This window comes from Boleophthalmus pectinirostris, unplaced genomic scaffold, assembly GCF_026225935.1.
Source record: "Boleophthalmus pectinirostris isolate CB_2022bp ecotype Guang Dong unplaced genomic scaffold, ASM2622593v1 HiC_scaffold_9, whole genome shotgun sequence".
Lineage (NCBI taxonomy): Eukaryota > Metazoa > Chordata > Actinopteri > Gobiiformes > Gobiidae > Boleophthalmus > Boleophthalmus pectinirostris.
The window spans coordinates 17384158-17401137 of record NW_026571541.1 but is presented as its reverse complement, the minus strand read 5'-3'; the positions used below and the strand labels follow the sequence as shown (position 1 = coordinate 17401137).

Here is a 16980-nt window from a genome sequence, read left to right as displayed (position 1 = left end):
CACACACACACACAAAAAAAACACATTTAAAATTTTTTTTATTTCGGTAATTCCACTCATTGCCGGAAACCCCCACAAAACGCGCGCAGTAAGAGCGATGTAAACGTCAGTCACACAATGGACGAAGTCAAAGAGCCAGTAGAACAGAGGCAGCAGTGCACAGGTAAAAACACATTCGTGTCTTGGAAATTATTCTCCCGACGTGAAATATAAAAGAAAATAACAAATATAAAATCGCCTACAACTTAAATGTCACTGGTGAAAACAACCTGCATAGGCTCATGATGTCTGCACTACTGTCCTATAGTGACCTGCCACATGAGGGGACACGCACACAAACACACACACAAACACAAACAAACACACACCTTCATCATCGTCATCAACCTGAAAACGCGCGGACCACGTTTCCTTCCATAGTTACTGTGCAGACACCGCTGTCCTCCCGTGCGCCGCGTGTGGATCGTGTTTTCTCGCGTACGCTGCGTAAACCGCGCTTCCTCCTGTGAACCTCTAAACCAGAACTAACACCAAGACTAAAACCAGGACTAATCCAGTCCAGGACTAAACCAGGACTAAACCAGAACTAAAACCAGGTCTAAACCAGGTCTAAACCAGGACTAAACCAGGACTAAAACCAGAACTAAAACCAGAACTAGAACTAAACCAGGTCTAAACCAGGACTAAACCAGAACTAACACCAGGACTAAAACAGGATTAATCCATTCCAGGACTAAACTAGGACTAAAGCAGGTCTAAACCAGGACTAAAACAAGGACTAAAACCAGTGATCTCATATATAAAGCATTTCTCTATCAATAATATTTTTAATATGGTTAAGGAAGGACTGGACTTTTTATTGTCTTTAAGTAGACAAAGGTTATTATGTTCAGATTTCCTCGTCTTTGCTGCTTTACAGCAAACAGTTTCTTATTCATGGAGACTTGGGCTCAACAGACAATTTGGAGAGATTTGTTAAACAATAAATTACTTTATAAAGTCACTTTTTTTTGTTCTATATCAGTCTTTTGATCTGCCCCAATAATGTAATAATGAATTTAAATGAAAATACCTCAAATTGAAGGCTTTTCTCAGCAATTTTTAGGTGAGATTAAAATGAGATTAATTAGATTAATTAATTACAGATCATAATTAATTAATCTCTCAATTTTTTTAATCGCATGACAGCACTAAATATAATAGTAATGTGGATTGCTTTATGGTCAGTGAGGGGAGAAGGGAGGATATCAATATTAACATCTTCTGTATTTAGACAATCAGACACCAGCCAGTAGTCGAGTCGAGACTGCTTTGAGCCACTATTATTGCTCCATGTAAAGACTGACTCTGTTTGGAATTTCTCTCTCCAGAAGTTTTTAAGGCTAAATCGTCGCATAAACTGAACTAAAGGATTATTGCTACTATTGGTCTGTGGTGGCCATCTAATTCATTATTCAATACCATATTAAAATCTCCTCCTATAATTAATATTGCATTAGGGAACTGATTTAATACATCAATTTTTCTAAAGTGGATAGGAGTTGATAGTTTTCACGTTTTGAATTATATCCATAAATATTAATAACAATAAAAGTTTTATTTTGATAAGCCAATACCATGAATACAAAGTGTCCCTGGTTGTCAAATTTGTGTGAAAGGATATCACCTTCAAATTTGTGTTTTACTGTAAGAGTACCAGCTGAATGCTGGGTTCCATGTGAAGGAAATACATTATCACCCCATTGAGATCTCATTAGTGTCATGAGAAGTGGAATGGGATTCTTGAAAAAAGAAAAAGTCTGTATAAAATTTTTTGGCAAATAGAAATAATGCCTTACGTTTTGTGGCATTTTTTAACCCCCTGGCATTCAAAGAAGCTAAACATAAAGACATGAACACAAAGAACAAAAACCTGAGTAAATAAGTGCTTGCACTGTGTTGCTTCAATCCATGCGCCAATATAAATTAATAAAATGGAAAAAACTAAAACATAAAATGAGTTGGTTTAATGCCAACTTAGGTTTCAAGTATAAAACATGTTCAAAATTAACTTTTTGCTGCCTGCCATATTGGATATAAGCTTATTGTGACAATATAGAACAAAAAACTCGGACCACAATACAAATACCTGAACAATAAATGGTCAATCTTCTGCAAAAGTGCATGTTGTATACATTTGTTTAAATCAGTTCCCGGGAAGGCTGACTTCTTTGCCGCTGATGTAAGCGCGGGGACCCACGTAGTAGGCGATTTTCCCCTCTCGTCTGGCCGCCTGCATCACCGGCCACAACGTTGCTCTTTTCTCGCGGTCTGCTGGACACAGATCTTCCGTGAAGTAAAGATGGCGCTCCTTCAGGAAAGAGTTGTTTTTCGCGGCTTTCCACACTGCATCTCGATAAGTTCTGGACGAGAACCGTAGAATGATTCCTCTCGGTTTGTTCTCATTCTCCCTCATTTTCCCTAAGCGGTGTACTATATCAATCACGTCTGGAAGCTTTTGTTTACCCTCAGGGAAAACACTCTGGCAAATTCGGATGGTTTCTTTCTTTACGTCTTCTTTAATCACAGTCTCTGGTACCCCGTAAAGTTTCAGATTCCAGCGTCTGGAGTAGGGTTCAGATTCAACAAGTCGTTCTTGTAGCTGGAGGATAGTGGCGCCATCTTTGCGTGTGTTACTTTCAATCACATCAACTCTTTGTTTTACGTCTTTAATTTGATCAAAGGCAAAGTCAACGGACTTCTTAAGACCCTCAATACTGACGGTGTTAGCATTGATCAGTTTTTCCAAGTCATCAAAACGGGTGTTAATCAGATTTGATAGAATACCAATCACATCTTGGTCACCACCATAGCCTCTTTTTCCGTCATCTCCAGGAGTTGCTAGCAGTGCTTTTTTAGGAGCTGGTTCTTTGCAAGGGGTCCCTTCGACTGAAAGAGGCAGAGGTGGGAATTCTTCTTCTCCGAGGATCATGTCTTTGTCGTCGGGTATTTTGACATAATCATGTTCCGCGCTGGTTGTGGCGGTGCAGTTGGTAGTGTCATCCATAACAGTAGTAGTAGCCAGTTTTTTTTTCTCTTTAGAGGTTCTTTTTCTATCCCTCGAAAACATTGGATCATCAGAGAGTGTTCCGGCAGTTGATGAGCAGTAAAGAACTAAGTGTGGCGTGCAATAAAGTGTTTTTTCCCCAAAAATATGCAAGTTTGGCGCAACCGGTTGAAAAGGAGCGTCCGCTCAAACCGCCATCTTGGCCCTCCCTGTAAAATCTCCAGGTGCTCAAGGCTCGCGTCCATGTTTGGACAACTTCCGTAAACACAGAGCACGCTCGCTGCGGTTGACGCATGGGGTTGACGTTATCGTGTCTCCAGTGCGCATGCGGGACACTTTCGGGCCGTTTACCGTTCACACTGGAGTCACAGACAAGTTGCATTTAATTGGAAATGTGAACGACCTCGCAAAAACATCGGATTTCACAAAAAAATCGGAATTGAGCATTAATTTAAGCCCTGCAGTCTGAACGTAGCCTTAGACGTGCGCTCCTAAGAGCTGTGAGCTGGACACTTGACTCTGCTTTGGAGGAGCTGACTCTGGAGGACTGCTACAAAGTGGTCTTTGGAGGAAGGTTCCTAGGAATCGAGAAACACCCTCTGTGGAGGAATTGCAGCTGCTTTGGTAACCTGACCTGTATGGGACGCCAAGTGTCACAGGACTTATTTTAGGAAAGGAAACACCTTTCTTGCCACGAAATGGAGAAAATGGTTACGGAATTGTAAAACACCATGATGCCCTTCATCCATGAAATGCACATGTAACCTGTACCAAACGAACTAGTAAGATATGAATGATACGTGTACCCAGCAATCTAGGTTCTAAAGGAGGAAAGAAGGTGTAATAAATTTAGACTGTAGGTTGAAATGAGAAAAGTGTGTAAAATTTATTGAACAGAATCAATATTCTTCCCCAAGTATTACCAGCTTACCCCTACATAAATAAGTCCTTTTGTCCAACAATTTGTCCTTTCAAAAATAAAAAGTTCAGAGCTCTGAAAAAAAACTATTTTGTCTCATCTACCCGGGTAGTATGATTTTTTGTTTCTTTCTTTCGTTGGTGCACAAGATCTTAGTTTAATTCAACTGTACTGCAATGAAGGCCAGGTCCACCAAGAAGAGACGTCAAGGCGTCCAGCAGGTCCACAGGTCCTGGATCCAGTGACTCCAGCCTCACAGCGAACAGTCCCAGGTCAATTCGGGTCAACAAAAAAAACCAACCTGCACAAGCAGGGCAACATTAATACAATTTCCGCAAAGCACAAATTCAGATCTGGTTTAAATCATTTCGAACTACTTTTAACTGGATTACAGTAGCTTGTAGGTTTTTTTACACAATGCGCAGTATTCAACATGTGGCACTAGCAGTGCACATGGTAGTGTAACAACCCTTAAAATCTGTATATAAGTTCTGATTTGTACATAGTTATATATTTCTCCAGTTGGTTTTTTCATACATTCTCTGAATCATGTAAATAATAAGTGGTCGTTGCATCATGTAGTTAAGTCAAGGTAGAAAACAAAATTGAGCTAGTATATCACCTTAGCACACTCACCGGAGAACAAGAACAAACAAAACCTGGACAAAACTTCCTCTCCAGAACTCTTTACAATTTGATGTATCTCTAAGAACCAAAACCAAGTTGTTATTTAACAATTTAGGCAATATTTTACCACATTTTTGCACAATAGAGCTTACATGTGCTGTCCAGCTTCTTCACAAGATGGTGTGCATTTGCAACAAAACCTAAAGCACCGTCTACTGGGCGCATATGACACTGCATAGTTAAATGAAATTTAAAGGAACACATTTCCAATTCAACAAGTAAAACTTGGGTGGGTTACATCCTCCCCCCCTAAATCAGCATGCATCCTTGCATGTTGCACATAACACTATTTTAAACAGAGAGTTAATGGCTACAGGATCAAAAGTAAAAGTCTCAGATAGGGCTTGGTCTAATCCCCATAGAATAGAATGCATTACGGTCATTAGTGGGCTACCGAGAGTGGGATAAGTTAACTTTCTGGGAGCTACTCGTTCTCGGGTAGACCTCCTCAGTCCTGTCTCATTGTTGGAATCTTCTGGGTTTGGTTGCTCATTTCCATCTGCAACGTCGGTCACATTTGGCGTTTCACTTGTGGGACTACTGTGGCCACTTTGAGTGCCAGCAGGAGATTTTGGGGGATCAACAGTTTGGTGAACAGGAATGACCTTGATTTGTTCAACTTCTTGAGGTGATAGTGGTTGAAACTCTATAGCCTCTGGGTTCAATGGAGATGAAACTGAACTTTCACTTTCAGATTGTTCAAATACATTTCAAAAATCGTGATCTGACACCTCATCAAAGATGTTTTTCGGAGCTTCATTGTCTGTTAGCGATGTGTCTCCTTGTTCACTGTTTGTTTGCACCGTCTCTCTCTGTTCACTGTGTACTTGTCCATCCTTTGTCACTTGTGATGGTTTGTCATAAGAAGAGTAGTATTGAATTCCATCTTCCAGGTCAGCCAAGTCTATTTCCTCATCAGACTGCAAATGTTTAGTTTGTTGCAACTCTTTTTGGATTGGTTTGGGCTTTGGATTTGTAGAGTTCACCTCCTCAGTGGTAGATGGTAGAAATCCACAGGGCAACAGTAAATCTCGATGTAGGACTCTCTCAGGCCCATTTGCATTTTCTGGGACGACCACATAAACAGGTAAGTCAGGTATTTGCTTTACAGCAGTGTATACAGTCTCACTCCAACGATCTGCTATTTTGTGTTTGCCTCTGAGACCTACATTTCTTGCTAGGACTCTGTCGCCAGTTACCAAAGTGGACTCTCTCACTTTGTTGTCAAACCTTTTTTTGTTTTGGATTGCCTGTTTTTGACTGTGTTCAGAAGCCAACCGATAACTTTCAGTTAGACTTTCTGCAAGCTTTTTCACATATTCGGAATGGGAAAGTTTGGCACACCTCTCTGTGATAAGGCCAAAAGCTATGTCTATAGGAAGATGAGGCTGACGGCCGAACATGAGTTGGTAAGGGGAAAAACCGGTGGTATCATTTTTAGTACAATTGTACGCATGTACAAGAGGCTGTACAAATTCTTTCCATCTGGTTTTGTCTCCTTCTTCAAGTGTGCCCAACATTTCGAGAAGTGTCCGATTGAACCTTTCCACGGGATTGCCACGTGGATGGTACGGAGTTGTTCTTGTTTTCTTAATGCCAAGCAGGGAGCATAGGTCTTTAATTAAGGCAGACTCAAAATCGCGACCTTGGTCACTATGCAACCGCTCAGGGAATCCATAATGAATGAAAAAAATTACTCCAGAGAGCTTTAGCCACAGTCTTTGACTTTTGGTCAGCTGTGGGGACCGCCACAGCATATTTAGTGAAATGGTCAGTTACGACCAGGATGTTCTTTGTCCCCTTTCCGTCAGGCTCAAGTGAAAGGTAGTCAATACAGACTAGTTCTAATGGACGGCTAGTTTGAATGTTAACTAGCGGAGCACTCTTCTCTGCTCGAGCCTTCCTTCGCACACACCTTTCACACGTCCTGACCTTTTCATGGATGTCCAGGCCCATACGAGGCCAAAAGAACCTAGCACGGGCAAGGTCCAAAGTCCTATCAACACCCATATGTCCAAGGGAATCATGAAGATTTTCAAGAGCCTGCTGCCTGAAGTTGGTTGGAAGAACAAGCTGATAACAGGGAGCTCCTTGATCGAAACGCTTTCTGTATAGAACCTTGTCGATCAGTTGTAGCTGTTTTACAGCTCTTAGCATCAGCTGAACATCTCTCGTTTCTTTTTGTCTTTGTCGGTAAGTGAGTTGTTTCTCTGTTTTGACAATATCAATGACTCGATTTAAGACAGGGTCTTGCCTTTGTTCTCGTGCCCAATCTTCAAGGGACATTTTTGGTAGTGTACATGAACCAAGCATATCTGTTTTGCAATATGCATCCGGTAAAGCAGAGGCTCCAATGGCTAAGCACTGTACTGGCACAAATGGGTGTGCGAGCTCTGACTCTGCACTCTGGAATGAATGATTGAACTCATGTTTTTGACACACTGCTTTTACTGCCTCAGATGAGACATTTGGCTCACTGTGACTCTGTAAAAACTGAGCAATGAACTGTTTGATCCTATTATCCTCATCTTGAGAAGTGGTATCAGGCATGTCATGGTCTTGAGGATGTGGACGCCTTGAAAGTCCATCAGCATCTTGATTCTTTTTGCCAGCTCTATGTTGGATGCTAAAGTTAAAACTGGAGAGGGCAGCCAACCAGCGGTGGCCTGCTGCATCAAGTTTGGCAGAGGACAAGATATATGTTAGGGGGTTGTTATCCGTCACTACTGTAAATCTTGCCCCATACAAGTAGTCGAAAAACTTTTCGGTTACAGCCCATTTGAGAGAGAGAAATTCTAACTTGTGGGCAGGATATCGCCGTTCACAGCGCGAAAGTCCCCTACTCGCATAGGCTATTACCCTCAAGCTGCCCTCTTGCTCCTGATATAGAGCAGCGCCAAGACCATGCAGACTCGCATCTGTGTGGACAACGTATGTCTTTTTAGGGTCTGCAAATCCCAAGATTGGTGCTGTTGTAAGTTTTTGGATGAGGGTTCTAAAAGCATCCTCACAAGCAGTTGTCCATTTGTCATTGAAGGGTTTTTTAAAATCGGCATTGGTGGAGGGTCTGGTACCTTGGTGGGACTTCCTCTTGGGTGGGATGTATCCAACAGTCAGATCATTGAGCGGCCTAGCTATCTTAGAGTAGTCCTTTATAAACCGCCTATAATACCCTGAGAAGCCAAGAAAGGATTTAAGCTCCCTGAGGTTATTCGGTCTTGGCCAGGTGGTAAGGGCCTCTATCTTGGATGGATCTGTCTCAACCCCATTTTCAGACACAACATGGCCAAGGTATTTGACAGACTTCTTGAAAAACTGACATTTTTCAGGTGAGAGTTTAAGGCCAAAGTCTTTGAGCTTGTTCAGCACCTTCAGGAGTCGCTCCTCATGCTCCTCGAGTGTCGCAGAAAAGACTATAAGGTCGTCAAGGAAGACCAACACCTCACTCAGATTCATGCTGCCCATGCACTTTTCCATGACTCTTTGAAAAGTGCTGGGAGCATTAGTCACCCCCTGGGGCATTCTGTTAAATTCCCAGAACCCCATAGGTGTCACGAATGCCGTCTTGTATTTGTCTTCTTCCTCCACCTCCACTTGATAATATCCGGACTTAAGGTCCATGATGGAAAACCACTTTGAGCCAGACAAGGCTGAAAAAGCTTCCTCTATATTGGGCAGCGCATAGGCATCTTTTATCGTCTGGCTATTTAGCTTCCGATAATCGACACAAAGCCTAATGGTGCCATTTTTTTTCTTTACCACCACAATAGGGGAAGCAAAAGGACTTTCTGATTCTTTGATGATATTGGCATCTTTAAGCTCTTTCAGATGAAGTCTGACAGCCTCATAGTCAGAGGGGTGGATAGGACGAGGTCGTTGTTTAAATGGAGTGGGGTCAGACAGGCGAATTCTGTGCTTCACCTCAGTGGTGTGCCCATAGTCTAGGTCATTTAAAGCGAAGACATCAGACATCGACTTAAGCTTCTTGACAATCCGCTCTTTCCACTCTTCTGATAGAGGGGAATCTGTGAAATCAAAGGTGAGTTGGTCAGACTCAGGTACTTGCATTGAACTGCAGGTTGCAACATTTGGAGCAGAGTGAGACTCTTCAGTAGTTTTAACTTTACTGTTTTTGGCCGACAAGGTTGACACAGCATTTGGGAGAGAGACCTCTGCTATCATAAGACCAGCTGGGATTCTGATGTCATGTGCCGTATCATTTTTGACGAGGACAGGTAACTTAAAGGAGGAACGTGAAGGGCATGTCATGACATAACTGCAAAACAAGAGACCAGAAGGTAAGTTTGACTTTGGAGGCTCAACCAAGAGGGTGGTCTCATTAGCGACTGGGATGTTTCTTGTGTACCCATTTAAAAACTGCCTTTTCTCCTGCAGGGATGGTAACACACTTTTTGCTCTGTAGCTTCACAGTTCCAACTCTGCCATTCTGCTGCTTTATTTTGAATCTGTGGTACAAATGCTTGGCTAGGGCAGAACTACTTGTACTTTTTGACTTATGTGCTGCACGCTCATTCAAGGTAAGTGCGTATTTCTCATACAGTGGATCTAGTACATTTGTACCAATCAAGAGGGGAACGTGTATGTTGGATCTATGGTCAGGAACGACAAGTGCAAGGGTGTCAACCCTTTCAGGTGCCCCCATTACATCCTCTGGGAGATCAAGAGAAATTTGGACATACCCCAGATAAGGGACTTCCTGACCACCAGCACCCTCAAGATCTAACAGGTCTTGGATTGGAAGGATCTGCTGATGAGAGAGGTGATTTTCATGAAAGGATTTTGAGACAGTTGTCACCTGTGACCCTGAATCAATTAGGCTGTCACATTGCACTCCCTCAACATTCACTGTAGCAGTACATTTAGGTCCAATTAGCCCCTTTGGAAGTTCTCTGTTAAGTGATTGTGTTGCAGAATGATTCCCACATGCGATTGGTTCTGAATTGGGAGTTGGCGTGGGACATTTCCTTCCATGGGGTGCAGTCAATCCCTCCACTGCGACCCTCTCCTGTTTAAATGTCCATACTTGTTTTGCCATTCATTTTGTCGTTCTTTTAACTCTTTGTACTTTTGGTCCACTAAAAGCTTGTTCGGGGGATTTTCACATTCTCGTGCAATATGTCCATCATTGCCGCATTTGAAACAAAACCATGCTCTTGGTCTAGTTTTGGGTGTGATCTGCTGCACTTGAGCCTCAGTGACCTCGGCTGGAGGTGTTTCAACTTTTGTCTGAGTCTTTCTAGTGCTTTTCTGTTTTCGATGTTCTTTCTTCTTAGTGAGCTGCATTTTTAGTTCAGCTACCTGTTTTGTCAAGTCTTCCGTTTGTGTAATGTATTTCTGAAGCACCTCTGTGTCAGGTTCATACTGGGGTGTTACCTCAGGCACAAGTTGCATGTTCACAGACGATTTGATCTTGGTGCCCCCCAGATGCCGCTGCATACGATCAAACTTGGTGATTCTCCTGTCCTCTTCAGTTCGTAACTGCAATAAAAAGTCAGAGAATTTAGGAGGTATGTCTGATTTGAGCTCAAGTTGTAAGGCAAGAAGTAGGGATTGATCCCAACAACCACGTCGGAACTGTCTGATTAAATGCCTGTCAGCATCTTTGCTTGTTACTCCACCCCTTTGAATGGCAGTGGTCAGCAGTACTTGTAATCGTTGTAGAAATTCAGAAGCTTTCTCCCCAGTATTTTGATGGGTGCCCAGAAAACGTGCAAATATTTCTTCCCCATCCTCAACTAGTCCATAAGCTGATTCAAGGAGTCTAACATAGTCACTGGGGGCTGCTTGAGGACCCAGTTGTCTCATTAGGTCAGAAGCAGGTGGTAGCAAGCTCTCTAAGATTTTCCGCCTTTGTATATCAACACTGTGGTTATCTTGTATCATGAGCTCAACATGAAGGCACCAAGTTTCAAAATCAACCTCATTTGGAGGTTTGGGAACTCTGCCTGAGAAAGGGCGAAGCCATTTAGAGCTTTGGCTTGGGGCACTGGAGCTATTATTTTTTATCACATGCTCCACAATGATTTTTTGGACTTCAGTTGGATTGATAATGTCACTATAAGGAGCAGTTTTAACCTTAGAGCCCCTTGACTGTGTCCCGTCTGTCCAAACCTCTGCTTTTGTGCCATGACTAGAGGTGATTTGTTCAGTAGAATCGAGCCTAGTGCGTGTTCGGGGTATTAGAGGGGTTCCGCTGTCATCAGAATCGGGGTCGCTCTCTGAGCTCGAGCTTTCATTATTAGAAAGGGTTGGGAGATCAAGACATGTGGTTTTCTTGGGGGTCTGGCTAAATTTGTAAGCTACATCTACACGCCACAAAATGAAAGAGTTCTCAAAACTAGGGTAAACCTGTGGCAAGGTAGGCGCTAAATCTGTAACGGTATTCACAGACTGAAACTCAACTAGAGCTTTTACACCAGAAGTTTGCCCCGTCTGCCTTACTCTTAAAACCTTGTTTACAGGCCCAAAGGTTGAACAAAACTCAGTAATCTGTTCATCTGTGTCAGAGGTAGCAATGCCCTCAACATAAATACACTTTCTCATGTCAACACCATAGTCTATTTCAGAAGCCATATTTGCGAACATAAAGCGGAGTTGCTTTCCAAAATAAAAATGACAATGAATTCGGCAAAAGATTTTGTATTTAACTCTACAGTTTTGTCTCTAATTCACCTTTTCCTCCTGGCTGGCTCGCCACGAATTGGGTCGGTGTAACCTGTACCAAACGAACTAGTAAGATATGAATGATACGTGTACCCAGCAATCTAGGTTCTAAAGGAGGAAAGAAGGTGTAATAAATTTAGACTGTAGGTTGAAATGAGAAAAGTGTGTAAAATTTATTGAACAGAATCAATATTCTTCCCCAAGTATTACCAGCTTACCCCTACATAAATAAGTCCTTTTGTCCAACAATTTGTCCTTTCAAAAATAAAAAGTTCAGAGCTCTGAAAAAAAAACTATTTTGTCTCATCTACCCGGGTAGTATGATTTTTTGTTTCTTTCTTTCGTTGGTGCACAAGATCTTAGCTTAATTCAACTGTACTGCAATGAAGGCCAGGTCCACCAAGAAGAGACGTCAAGGCGTCCAGCAGGTCCACAGGTCCTGGATCCAGTGACTCCAGCCTCACAGCGAACAGTCCCAGGTCAATTCGGGTCAACAAAAAAACCAACCTGCACAAGCAGGGCAACATTAATACAATTTTCCGCAAAGCACAAATTCAGATCTGGTTTAAATCATTTCGAACTACTTTTAACTGGATTACAGTAGCTTGTAGGTTTTTTTACACAATGCGCAGTATTCAACATGTGGCACTAGCAGTGCACATGGTAGTGTAACAACCCTTAAAATCTGTATATAAGTTCTGATTTGTACATAGTTATATATTTCTCCAGTTGGTTTTTTCATACATTCTCTGAATCATGTAAATAATAAGTGGTCGTTGCATCATGTAGTTAAGTCAAGGTAGAAAACAAAATTGAGCTAGCATATCACCTTAGCACACTCACCGGAGAACAAGAACAAACAAAACCTGGACAAAACTTCCTCTCCAGAACTCTTTACAATTTGATGTATCTCTAAGAACCAAAACCAAGTTGTTATTTAACAATTTAGGCAATATTTTACCACATTTTTGCACAATAGAGCTTACATGTGCTGTCCAGCTTCTTCACAAGATGGTGTGCATTTGCAACAAAACCTACAGCACCGTCTACTGGGCGCATATGACACTGCATAGTTAAATGAAATTTAAAAAGAACACATTTCCAATTCAACAAGTAAAACTTGGGTGGGTTACACACACACATGAATTGTTAATCACAAAATGCATTTCGTACACGGAATGCATTTCCTGATTCACGATATGGTTTGGGTTTGTCGTGACACGAAACGAGAAAGAAGAAAAGACTGACAGTGTGCAAATACTGCCAGTGCACCAACATGTCGAAACATTTCAAGAATGTCTTCAGAAAATCATGTCGGGGCAAAAAACTATACATAAAGCATTTACGCTGCCTCACAACAGTGCTCAAGAAATAACTAAATATATTGCAGAATATATAGGGAGTGATTTGTATCCATTTTCTCCGGTGAACGGTGTTAGGTTTAAAAGGTTAGTGGCTAAACTGGAGACAAAATATACAATTTATTTTTATTTTTTTTATATTTTAAGTGTACCTTATAGTCCAAAAAAACAGTAGTCAAACAGTGTTCCTTCCTATCTATAGCAAAACTGATGTACTATAGAGCCTTAACCAATCAGAGAGCATCTGACTTACCACTGATGGGTGGACTTCTAAAGCAACCCACAGTTTTATTACAATTATTTAGTTGTTCCTTGAATTTTGCACTTCAACTTCAACGTTTTTTTAAGCTGTTGAAAATGTCACTGATATGAATATGACAATAAATGTTGTACCAAATGGTCAAAGCATTTTATATTGTGAGCTCCCCACCATACCGTGAGCTCTCCCATGATATCACAATAAATATATCGTACCATGAGGTTCATACATGGACACACACATCCATCCATCCATCCATCCATGCATGGACATCGTTACACCCATAGCGTACACCCTTCACCTTGTGTAGTCTGCAGTGTTGTGCATGAACGAGTTCAAAAGAACGCGTTCATTGAACACGTTCATTTTTCAGTGAACTTTGAACTGAACACAACACTTTTGTAAATTAAGAACTTGAACGTGAATTTGTTCAAATTATGTGTGATGAACGACGTACGTCACTGTTGGGGTTCAGTTAAACGTCGGAATTTGTTTTCACCTGACGAGTCACGATCTGCTCGCACTTCACCTCGCGAAACCACAGCCGCGTGTCAACGCGAAGGCGACTCCACCGGCAGCTTTAGCGGAACGTACGGGCTCTTGTGTCTCTCAATGGGAAGTCAATCAAACTTGACTGGGCGCGTTTAGCTGCTTGTATTTACCTTCTGTGCAGTCTGACCACGGCAAACGCAAGGATTTCAAAAGTAAAATTTCAAAGCACTAATTAACAGTCTATATGGATCTGGGCTCTTTCACATGATACAGAACTGCCCAGGGAGCACAATGTGCTGATGGTAAATGCACAAATACAACAACAGAGATACATGCTCTCTGTGTATTTTGACGGAGATACGCGCCTACGCTCGTGTAGAGCGTCAAAAAATAGGATGGATCCTATTTTCTGAAATCTACACGCACAGGACGTGCTGCTCCGCGCGCGTATTATTTTACTTGGTACAAATGTCAGTAACGCGCGTCACAATGCTTTTTTAACCTGGATTGAAATGGTGGGTTTTTCGTTTTTTCTTCATACAAATTTGCTAAAATCACCGCGATATCAGCAGCGGTGAAACGCCGGAGGTGCGCCCGCGTAGACCGTGATCCTGAGCGAAAGGACCGACGCAGAAGTCCGCGCTCCACCGAGCTAAACGCAGCTGACGCCCGATCGCACTCGGGGTTCTCTCAGGGGCGGTCCTAGATTCCAAGTTCTAGTCCAGGATTAGTCCTGGTTTGGTCCTGGTTTAGTCTTGGTTTAGTCCTGGTTTAGTCCTGGTTCAGTTCTGGTTTAGTCCTGGTTCAGTCGTGGTTCAATCCTGGTTTAGACCTGGTTCAATTCTGGTTCAGTCCTGGTTTAGTCTTGGTTTATTCCTGGTTTAGACCTGGTTCAGTCCTGGTTCAGTCCTGGTTTAGACCTGGTTCAATTCTGGTTCAGTCCTGGTTTAGACTTGGTTTATTCCTGGTTTAGACCTGGTTCAGTCCTGGTTCAGTTCTGGTTTAGTCTTGGTTTAGTCCTGGTTTAGTCCTGGTTTAGACCTGGTTTAGTCCTGGTTCAGTTCTGGTATAGACCTGGTTTATTCCTGGTTTGGACCTGGTTCAGTTCTGGTTTAGTCCTGGTTTAGACCTGGTTTAGACCTGGTTTAGTCCTGGTTTAGTCCTGGTTCAGTCCATATATGGCGCAAAAGTTCAGCATCTTAACAGTTCTTTTGGTGAGAGTAAATTAAAAAGTGCTGCAATAGTCATATAATGTTTTACATTTTAAATACAGTAATATTGTAATGTAACAAATTACTTTGAAATGACAGTAACAAGTCATAAATAACACATTACAGTTTTAAAGTCACTTGTCCAACAGTGTATCTTGTAAAGTTGTTGTAAACTAGAAGTCAGTTTGAAAAATAAAAGCAGCCTTTCATTTACAGATCTCATCTAAATATAAAAATGAACTGAACTTTGAACTAGTTCAAAATTAAAATTGTGAACTATGAACGTGAACTATTCACTTTGAACAAGTGTGAACTGAACTTTGAACTAGTTCATGAAAAGTGTGAACTTGCACAACACTGGTAGTCTGGCACCTGGCTTTCATTAGAAGTATCTTAACCATGTTGGCTTGTCTGCTTTGAATCGCTTGGGAACTTTTTTGTGAAGGAATGTTTGCAGATAATTATTATTATTATATGTGTGTAGGCAGTAGGAACATTCTTGACGTTTGTCAAATTTTCCTTGGGTGACTCACAATCATGCAAAAGCATGCAAAAGAAAAAAAAAGTCACTTTATTTTCCAAAGAAAGTGGTTTAAGCTAGGGTGCCCAAACGTCCGTTTTTCCCCGGACATGTCCGTATTTTGCGTCCTGTCCTGGGCATCCGGGTTTTTTTTATAAAGTGATGGAAATGTCGGGATTTTCAGTACCGTTCATAGACTAGTTGCACGTTAGCAAATGCTACTTCCGGTTGTAAAACTGCTGTTGGTCAACTTACTTCCGGTCAGCATTGTGCCGCTGTTTAAATGTGGGGTTGGCCTCTCTCTCAATCATTTTTTCATCTTTTTGTCTGTGTTATTAGTCTTCATTGAAGCAATCCTCTATTTAGTAACAGAGAAAGGAACAACACCGTCCTCAAAATATGAAAGTGTCATCTCAAAATATCAGCGAAAATTAAGTTTACACATCTTCCGTAGCTTCCACATGATTCCGCTTTGCGCGCCCAGTGTCTTTACCAAAATAAAGAGGCAAGACTTCACCGTGACGGCCAACTCCAGGGTCAGGTTGCCAATGCAAGTCTGACAAATGGCAGAAACAAGCAGAGACCTGCATTTTTCTAGAAGCCTGGGACATCTTCCAAAGATTTGCGTGGATGATGTTCATCGATTTGTGGACTGTTTTTCTCCTGCACCCAAGAGCAAGAGGGATAAAGGCTTTTAATTTTACATATCCCAGTATGTATATAACTTCGAAGGTAAGTCACAAAAACGTACCATATACTAATATACTAATAACTATACATTTGAATGTCGACTAACAACTGATAACTATGTAGACTCTTCCAGTGTTTGTAGCTTTTTAATGAAATAGAACGCCTGCTTTTGCCTTTAATGCATTTGCGTATCTATGGGCGAGTTAGCATTAGCGTTAGTCACCAAGCATCACAAACTATGAAAAAACTGGACTGTTTTGGCCACTGACAACCACTCCACCACACGTGAGTAACATCAGAGCTTCGTTCGAAAACATTGCCAGACGTAGATGTGTGTATCTTAACACTATCTTATTCATTGATAAGGCACATAGCGCCAAAATGAGCAAACATGCTAACGACCATGTAATAAACGTGTCTTAACTTTAACCTTATATTTTGGTGCATTATTGTAAAGGGTAACAGGTCACAACAATCTTTCAATGACGTTTTACTTTTATTTAACCAAAAATCCAAATTTAATTAGTGAAGTTTAGAAAAAGATATTGACTTTAGATCCATGGGTGAACCGGAAGTGAGTGTCTGCGGAGCGTTATCTTAACCTCGAGAGAAAAGACAGAGAAGAGAAAAACCCACTAAATAAGGAGATAATTCGGAACTTTTATGGTGTATGACAAGCCTTTGGACTGTTGGCCAAATAGTCAGAAGTAGAGACTTGTTTTACACAATTGTGGAGAGCGCATGGACATTATTCAGCTGAAGACGGACCTGCACATAAGTACTGAAGGAAAGTTTTAGACGTTAGCTCCGTTTCTTTTTTTTGCATTCGCTAAGCAGGTGCTCTCAACTGAATCAGTAGTGAAGTTAAAACAGCTTACTACAAAGACTGTTTTATTTCTCAACTTGAGATTTAAAAGCCTGTCGTTTAGAAGAGCGGGATGGCGTGTGAGGGACGTACGGGAGGAGACCAGCGGGGAGCAGTGGACGTGACCGCGCCGCCATCTTGGAACCTGTAAATGCGTTTTCATCTAGATCTGACCTATAACAACTGTACACAAAACTACAAAACCAGGTACCTAAAATATTTGATTTGGCTCGGAGAGTGAAGTGG

General features: G+C 41.6%; 1 long non-coding RNA gene across 1 annotated transcript; it reads right to left on the bottom strand.

The window, feature by feature from the left end:
- Positions 1 to 3826: 3826 nt before the first annotated feature.
- LOC129407274 (uncharacterized) lies at positions 3827 to 4791 on the bottom strand. Its single transcript, XR_008631469.1, has 3 exons — positions 4745 to 4791; positions 4602 to 4670; positions 3827 to 4266 (listed from the first exon to the last, which is right to left on the bottom strand). It is a non-coding gene; the product is annotated as an uncharacterized LOC129407274 (long non-coding RNA).
- Positions 4792 to 16980: the final 12189 nt, after the last annotated feature.